Source organism: Nerophis ophidion, linkage group LG19 (assembly GCF_033978795.1).
Source record: "Nerophis ophidion isolate RoL-2023_Sa linkage group LG19, RoL_Noph_v1.0, whole genome shotgun sequence".
NCBI classification, from domain to species: Eukaryota; Metazoa; Chordata; class Actinopteri; order Syngnathiformes; family Syngnathidae; genus Nerophis; species Nerophis ophidion.
The window spans coordinates 41,586,248-41,595,033 of NC_084629.1; the positions used below are offsets into that span (position 1 = coordinate 41,586,248).

General features: G+C 39.6%; 1 long non-coding RNA gene across 1 annotated transcript in view; it reads left to right on the forward strand.

Annotated features, from left to right (window-relative positions):
* Nucleotides 1-8,786, forward strand: part of LOC133537802 (uncharacterized) — a 190,622-nt gene that overhangs the window by 62,210 nt on the left and 119,626 nt on the right. The window contains exons 3-5 of the long non-coding RNA XR_009802845.1: nt 2,976-3,057; nt 3,157-3,269; nt 3,377-3,445. This is a non-coding gene — a long non-coding RNA (uncharacterized LOC133537802). The remainder of the gene's footprint in view (nt 1-2,975; nt 3,058-3,156; nt 3,270-3,376; nt 3,446-8,786) is intronic.

Consider the following 8,786-nt stretch of genomic DNA (forward strand, 5'->3'; position numbering starts at 1 on the left):
CACTATGTCATCAGTTTTTGATTTATTAAATTGTATAACAGTGCAAAATATTGCTCATTTGTAGTGGTCTTTCCTGAACTATTTGGGAAAAAAAGATATAAAAATAACTAAAAAGTTGTTGAAAAATAAACAAGTGATTCAACTCTAAATTAAAGCTGCAAGCAGCGTTGGTCGGGTCCGCCTTTGGCTGCTGCCGCCGCCACACAAGCCCTGGTCTAAGTCAGACCAACATAGAGGTTTTTATTTCATGTCTCTACGACATTTCTAACAGAAGTTACATGCAGTTTTGTCTGGGTTTTTTCCTAGGGGGCGCTAGAGCGCAATTTAGATTTTTAGGGTTTGGCTTTTTGTTAGATGGCAATTTTCACCAGTCCTGATGTGTGTGTAAAATTTGGTGAGTTTTAAAGCATGGTAAGGGGGTCAAATTACAGATCAGCGTTTCTGGATGTTGTTGATAAATGGCTTTCGCTTTGTATAGTAGAGCTTTAACTTGCACTTTGAAACATTTTAAAGGGGTCAAATTACAGCTCCAAGAGGCAAAAATTACATTTTTTAGGTAACTTTGCGCAGGGGTTCTTTGAAGGTGCTTAAAATCAAAACCGGAGCAGTAATCAAAACTCTGTTCTATACTTTTAATCAGAAAGGTTCAATCGATGAGGTGGCGACTTGTCCAGGATGTACCCCGCCTTCCGCCCGATTGTAGCTGATAGGCGTCAGCGCCCCCCGCGACCCCAAAAGGGAATAAGCGGTAGAAAATGGATGGATGGATGGGTTCAATCTCTCTCCTGTGCGAGTTTGAAGCCAAAACGACAAACGCGCTCAGAGGAGATACATTTTGAAAAAAGGTGACGTGTGTTTACAAAACTTTTATTTTGAAGGGGTAATTTTTAACTTCCTGTTGATTTTTGCTGAAGGATGTCAATTTCAAAATGTAGGTCTAAGGGAGACCTACATAGAAGTTTTAGTTTCAGGTCTCTCCGACATTCCTACCGGAAGTTACAAGCAGTTTCGTCTGTGTTTTCTTCCTAGAAGCAGTTTTTTCTGTGTTTTATTCAAAAATTGCGCTAGAGCGCAATTTTGAGTTTTTTGTTTTGTTTTTTTTCATTAGATCGCAATTTCTGCCAGTCCTGATGTGTGTGCCAAGTTTGGTGAGTTTTGAAGCATTTTAAGGGTGTCAAATTACAGCTCAAAGAGGCAAAAATAGCATTTTTTGCGAAAATTTCGCTTTGAATAGTGTTTTGCAAAATTTTTGTTTATTTAGGGTCCTAGGGGGCGCAAGCGCGCAATTTTGGTTTTTGGGGTTTGGTTGCCTAATAAATTGGTCTGCCGGACCATACTGATGTGTGTGTAAAATTTGGTGAGTTTTGAAGCATGTTAAGGGGGTGAAATTACAGCGCATAGGTGCGGAATAATAAAGAAAGAATAAAACGCACCAGTTTCAATAGGGATAAAAATAAATATTTCTCCACATAGAAGTAATCATCAACTTAAAGTGCCCACTTTGGGGATTGTAATAGAGATCCATCTGGATTCATCAACTTATTCTAAACATTTCTTCACAAAAAAATTCATTTTTAACATCAATATTTATGGAACATGTCCACAAAAAATCTGTCAACACTGAATATTGCATTGTTGCATTTCTTTTCACAGTTTATGAACTTGTATTCATATCTTGTTGAAGTATTATTTAATAAATATATTTATAAAGGATTTTTGAATTGTTGCTATTTTTAGAATATTTTTTAAAAAATCTCACGTAAAAAGTTAAATAGGTATGTGTTTAAAAATCCTAAAATGTTTTTTAAGGTTGTATTTTTTCTCTAAAATTGTCTTTCTGAAAGTTATAAGAAGAAAAGTAAAAAAACAAATTTATTTAAACAAGTGAAGACCAAGTCTTTAAAACATTTTCCTGGATTTTCAAGTTCTATTTGAGTTTTGTCCCTCTTAGAATTAAAAATGTCGAGCAAATCGAGACCAGCTTGCTGGTTAAAATATATAAAAAAAAAAACAGGCAGCTCACTGGTAAGTGCTGCTGTGAAACACTCAAGCTGTCTTGCGGGTTCCAGGGACCACCAAGGAAGGACATGTGTTTTGAGCAGGTGTAGACTTCTTTTATTTGTCAATTAACAAAAGTCTGTTGCGTGTTGCTCTTCAGCCTTCCCGTTGTCTGCGTCTGCCTCTCGCTCTCTTCCGGGTTGCACGTGCTGCTGCTTGTGTTGTCATCTCTCTCTTGTTCCTTTCTTGTATGGGTTGCTCTCGCTCCGCACCATCACCAGCCCCGTTCTCTCCTCCTTCTCCCCTTTTAAACAGCGAGAGGAGATAGGTTAATCGTGTACAGGTGCACAAACCGCACACCTGATCTTATTTGTGGCATCGCTCCCGGCACGCCTCGCCTTGCCGCTCGCTCGCCATCCCCGCCTCCTCGCCGCCATCTTGGGCTGGGCTCCAGCATGCCCTGCTTCTCTGTCGGACCGTCGGCGCCACCTCTCCATAGCTGCTATTTGAGCTATTTTTAGAACAGGCCATCGGGCGACTCATCTGGTCCTTACGGGCGACCAGGTGCCCGCGGGCACCGCGTTAGTGACCCCTGGTGTACAGGTTTACAGAACAGGAACGCTGATGGGTCACCACAAGGAGATGGGAAAATATAAACGCTGGGGAAGGATGAGTAAAAAAATACAATCTAGACTGGGCACCTAAGGGGGCCCAGTCTGGAGTGGGAAAAAACCTCCCTAGCAAAGCACATACACATATTACAACGTACATCTCGAGATATCTAGCAACAGAGGGAAGGGAGTGCGGGGCCATGGTGGCAGGCTGCAGCTCTCAGGCACTGCCCATCTTTCCATCACCCCTATGGGATTTGCGTAGTCATTATTTGCATCGGGATGCTTTGCATTTAAGAAATTAATTAATATTAATATTCGTTTTCATCTATTTAATGGCTTTTGCCTCATTCTCTTCTCACACAGGACATCATGTGCGAAATCAAGAGTTGGGTGGTGGATGAAAAAGAAACACGTACATGAAAATCTCGACCGGAATGAAAAAGAGGTGAGTTGTCCATATCAGGTCCTTGTCTTCAGTCCAACTAGTAGTATTTGTGTTTCTCTGTCGTACATGCAAATTAGTTCTTCTTTCTCTTTTATACAGAAGTTCTGGATTCTTACGGTTTGCCTTATTTGTGGGTTTTCAAGATGGCTGCTTGTTTCTCAAGTTTACACCATAAACCTGGAGGAAGTCTACATCAGGGAAAACAACAAATGGTAAGTACTCTGAGGAAATGATGATCCTCCATTTGCAAACCACTCATTAACTTACGAACCACAGAAGGAATACAAAGAACATGGAATGTGTGGTTTGGAACATTCAGGAAATGCCGACACTTTTTACCTCCCGACCCTTCCCCTTCCGCTGCATGCCAAGAAGATTTACTGATAAGGTAAAGTGAATATTTTTTTTTAATTCTTAATCATTGTAATGACCTGACTTATAAAAACAATATCACCAATATTTGGTCAATATTCAAGTCACAAAATGAAAATGGAGTTTTGTTGGCGGTTTTTGTAAGGCTATTCATTGGATTTTATGGGTGGAAATAGTGGTGGCTCTCTTGTATGCAGACTTTTATTTAACATTTAAAATGCTTTAAAATCCTTCCGTTCACAAACATATATATACACATACATGTACATATACATTCACTGTACAAACATACATATACACATACATGTACATATACATTCACTGTACAACCATACATATACACATACATGTACATTCACTGTACAAACATACATATACATGAACATATACATTCACTGTAAAAACATACATATACACATACATGTACATATACATTCACTGTAAAAACATACATATACACATGTACATATACATTTACTGTACAAACATACATATACACATACATGTACATTCACTTTACAAACATACGTATACATGTACATATACATTCACTGTACAAACATACATATACACATGTACATATACATTTACTGTACAAACATACATATACACATACATTCACTGTACAAACATACATATACACATACATGTACATATACATTCACTGTACAAACATACATATACATATACATTCACTGTACAAACATACATATACACATACATTCACTGTACAAACATACATATACACATACATGTACATATACATTCACTGTACAAACATACACATACATATACATATACATTCACTGTACAAACATACATATACACATACATGTACATATACATTTACTGTACAAACATACATATACACATACATGTACATATACATTCACTGTACAAACATACATATACACATACATGTACATATACATTAACTGTACAAACATACATATACACATACATGTACATATACATTTACTGTACAAACATACATATACACATACATGTACATATACATTCACTGTACAAACATACATATACACATACATGTACATATACATTCACTGTACAAACATACACATACATATACATATACATTCACTGTACAAACATACATATACACATACATGTACATATACATTTACTGTACAAACATACATATACACATACATGTACATATACATTCACTGTACAAACATACATATACACATACATGTACATATACATTAACTGTACAAACATACATATACACATACATGTACATATACATTTACTGTACAAACATACATATACACATACATGTACATATACATTCACTGTACAAACATACATATACACATGTACATATACATTCACTGTACAAACATAAAATGCCCAAGCCACTTTACAACTGTTATTACTATGAGACTGATGTACAACACATGTGTATACTACTTGTTCTCTGTCTAATAATCTGCTTATCCGGGCTTGGGTCGCGGGGGCAGCAGCCAAAGTGGTCCTCCAGTCCATCGCTGCTTGCAGCTTTAAATAATTTCTTATATTTATTGTGCAGCGTACTTTGTGTGTGTGTTTGTTGTGTAGTTGCACTATGTGTCATTTGGTAGGCAAAGTCTGGTTTAGGGCCCCAAAAAGCACAAAGTCAGCAGTCTGCTGGTTTCTAAAAGGGGAACATTATCACAATTTCAAAAGGGTTGAAAACAATAAAAATCAGTTCCCAGGGGCTTGTTGTATTTTTTTAAGTTTTTTTCAAAATTTTACCAGTCTCCGAATATCCCTAAAAAAAGCTTTAAAGTGTTTAATTTTCTCTATTTGCGAAGACACTGGCCATTTCCCTGTGACGTCACACAGTGCTGCCAATGTAAACAAACAATGGGAATACCACAGCAAGATATAGCGACATTAGCTCGGATTCAAACTCTGATTTCAGCGAACAGATTACGCATGTATTGAAACAGATGGTTGGAGTATGAAAATATTGAAGAAGAAACTGAAGCTATTGAGCGAATAGCTATTAACGCTATTCATAGCCATAGCATGGCCGAATAGCTGCGTTAGCATCGCCGGTAAAATGTGTGGACCAAACGATCAGGACTTTCGCATCTTTTGACACTGGGGCAACTTAAATCCGTCGATTGGTAAGTGTTTGTTTCGCATTAAATGTGGGTGGAAGGAAACGTAATATAGTTGCAAATGCATCTGCAGGTTATCCATACATCTCTGTGCCATGTCTGCTTTAGCACCGCCGGTAAAATAGCATGTTAGCATCGATTAGCATAGCATGTTAGCATCGATTAGCTGGCAGTCAAAATCAACAAAACTCACCTTTGTGATTTCGTTGACTTAATCGTTGCAAATGCATCTGCAGGTTATCCATACATCTCTGTGCCATGTCTGCTTTAGCACCGCCGGTAAAATAGCATGTTAGCATCGATTAGCATAGCATGTTAGCATCGATTAGCTGGCAGTCAACATCAACAAAACTCACCTTTGTGATTTCGTTGACTATCGTTGCAAATGCATCTGCGGGTTAGCCATACATCTCTGTGCCATGTCCGCTTTAGCACCGCCGGTAAATAGCATGTTAGCATCGATTAGCGTAGGATGTTAGCATCGATTAGCTGGCAGTCAAAATCAACAAAACTCACCTTTGTGATTTTGTTGACTATCGTTGCAAATGCATCTGCAGGTTATCCATACATCTCTGTGCCATGTCTGCTTTAGCACCGCCGGTAAATAGCATGTTAGCATCGATTAGCATTGCGTGTTAGCATGGATTAGCTGGCAGTCAACATCAACAAAACTCACCTTTGTGATTTCGTTGACTATCGTTGCAAATGCATCTGCAGGTTATCCATACATCTCTGTGCCATGTCTGCTTTAGCACCGCCGGTAAATAGCATGTTAGCATCGATTAGCGTAGGATGTTAGCATCGATTAGCTGGCAGTCAAAATCAACAAAACTCACCTTTGTGATTTTGTTGACTATCGTTGCAAATGCATCTGCAGGTTATCCATACATCTCTGTGCCATGTCTGCTTTAGCACCGCCGGTAAATAGCATGTTAGCATCCGTTAGCGTAGCATGTTAGCACCGATTAGCTGGCAGTCAAAATCAACAAAACTCACCTTTGTGATTTCGTTGACTATCGTTGCAAATGCATCTACAGGTTATCCATACATCTCTGTGCCATGTCTGCTTTAGCACCGCCGGTAAATAGCATGTTAGCATCGATTAGCGTAGGATGTTAGCATCGATTAGCTGGCAGTCAAAATCAACAAAACTCACCTTTGTGATTTCGTTGACTATCGTTGCAAATGCATCTGCAGGTTATCCATACATCTCTGTGCCATGTCTGCTTTAGCACCGCCGGTAAATAGCATGTTAGCATCCATTAGCGTAGCATGTTAGCATCGATTAGCTGGCAGTCAAAATCAACAAAACTCACCTTTGTGATTTCGTTGACTTAATCGTTGCAAATGCATCTGCAGGTTATCCATACATCTCTGTGCCATGTCTGCTTTAGCACCGCCGGTAAAATAGCATGTTAGCATCGATTAGCATAGCATGTTAGCATCGATTAGCTGGCAGTCAACATCAACAAAACTCACCTTTGTGATTTCGTTGACTATCGTTGCAAATGCATCTGCGGGTTAGCCATACATCTCTGTGCCATGTCCGCTTTAGCACCGCCGGTAAATAGCATGTTAGCATCCATTAGCGTAGCATGTTAGCATCGATTAGCTGGCAGTCAAAATCAACAAAACTCACCTTTGTGATTTCGTTGACTTAATCGTTGCAAATGCATCTGCAGGTTATCCATACATCTCTGTGCCATGTCTGCTTTAGCACCGCCGGTAAAATAGCATGTTAGCATCGATTAGCATAGCATGTTAGCATCGATTAGCTGGCAGTCAAAATCAACAAAACTCACCTTTGTGATTTCGTTGACTATCGTTGCAAATGCATCTGCGGGTTAGCCATACATCTCTGTGCCATGTCTGCTTTAGCACCGCCGGTAAATAGCATGTTAGCATCGATTAGCTGGCAGTCAAAATCAACAAAACTCACCTTTGTGATTTCGTTGACTATCGTTGCAAATGCATCTGCAGGTTATCCATACATCTCTGTGCCATGTCTGCTTTAGCACCGCCGGTAAATAGCATGTTAGCATCGATTAGCATTGCGTGTTAGCATGGATTAGCTGGCAGTCAACATCAACAAAACTCACCTTTGTGATTTCGTTGACTATCGTTGCAAATGCATCTGCAGGTTATCCATACATCTCTGTGCCATGTCTGCTTTAGCACCGCTGGTAAATAGCATGTTAGCATCGATTAGCATTGCGTGTTAGCATGGATTAGCTGGCAGTCAACATCAACAAAACTCACCTTTGTGATTTCGTTGACTATCGTTGCAAATGCATCTGCAGGTTATCCATACATCTCTGTGCCATGTCTGCTTTAGCACCGCCGGTAAATAGCATGTTAGCATCGATTAGCGTAGGATGTTAGCATCGATTAGCTGGCAGTCAAAATCAACAAAACTCACCTTTGTGATTTCGTTGACTATCGTTGCAAATGCATCTGCAGGTTATCCATACATCTCTGTGCCATGTCTGCTTTAGCACCGCCGGTAAAATAGCATGTTAGCATCGATTATGATGGCATGTTAGCATCGATTAGCTGGCAGTCAAAATCAACAAAACTCACCTTTGTGATTTCGTTGACTTAATCGTTGCAAATGCATCTGCAGGTTATCCATACATCTCTGTACCATGTCTGCTTTAGCACCGCCGGTAAATAGCATGTTAGCATCGATTAGCGTAGCATGTTAGCATCGATTAGCTGGCAGTCAAAATCAACAAAACTCACCTTTGTGATTTCGTTGACTATCGTTGCAAATGCATCTGCGGGTTAGCCATACATCTCTGTGCCATGTCTGCTTTAGCACCGCCGGTAAATAGCATGTTAGCATCCATTAGCGTAGCATGTTAGCATCGATTAGCTGGCAGTCAAAATCAACAAGACTCACCTTCGTGATTTCGTTGACTATCGTTGCAAATGCATCTGCAGGTTATCCATACATCTCTGTGCCATGTCTGCCTTAGCACCGCCGGTAAATAGCATGTTAGCATCGATTAGCATAGCATGTTAGCATCGATTAGCTGGCAGTCAAAATCAACAAAACTCACCTTTGTGATTTCGTTGACTATCGTTGCAAATGCATCTGCGGGTTAGCCATACATCTCTGTGCCATGTCCGCTTTAGCACCGCCCGTAAATAGCATGTTAGCATCGATTAGCTGGCAGTCAAAATCAACAAAACTCACCTTTGTGATTTTGTTGACTATTGTTGCAA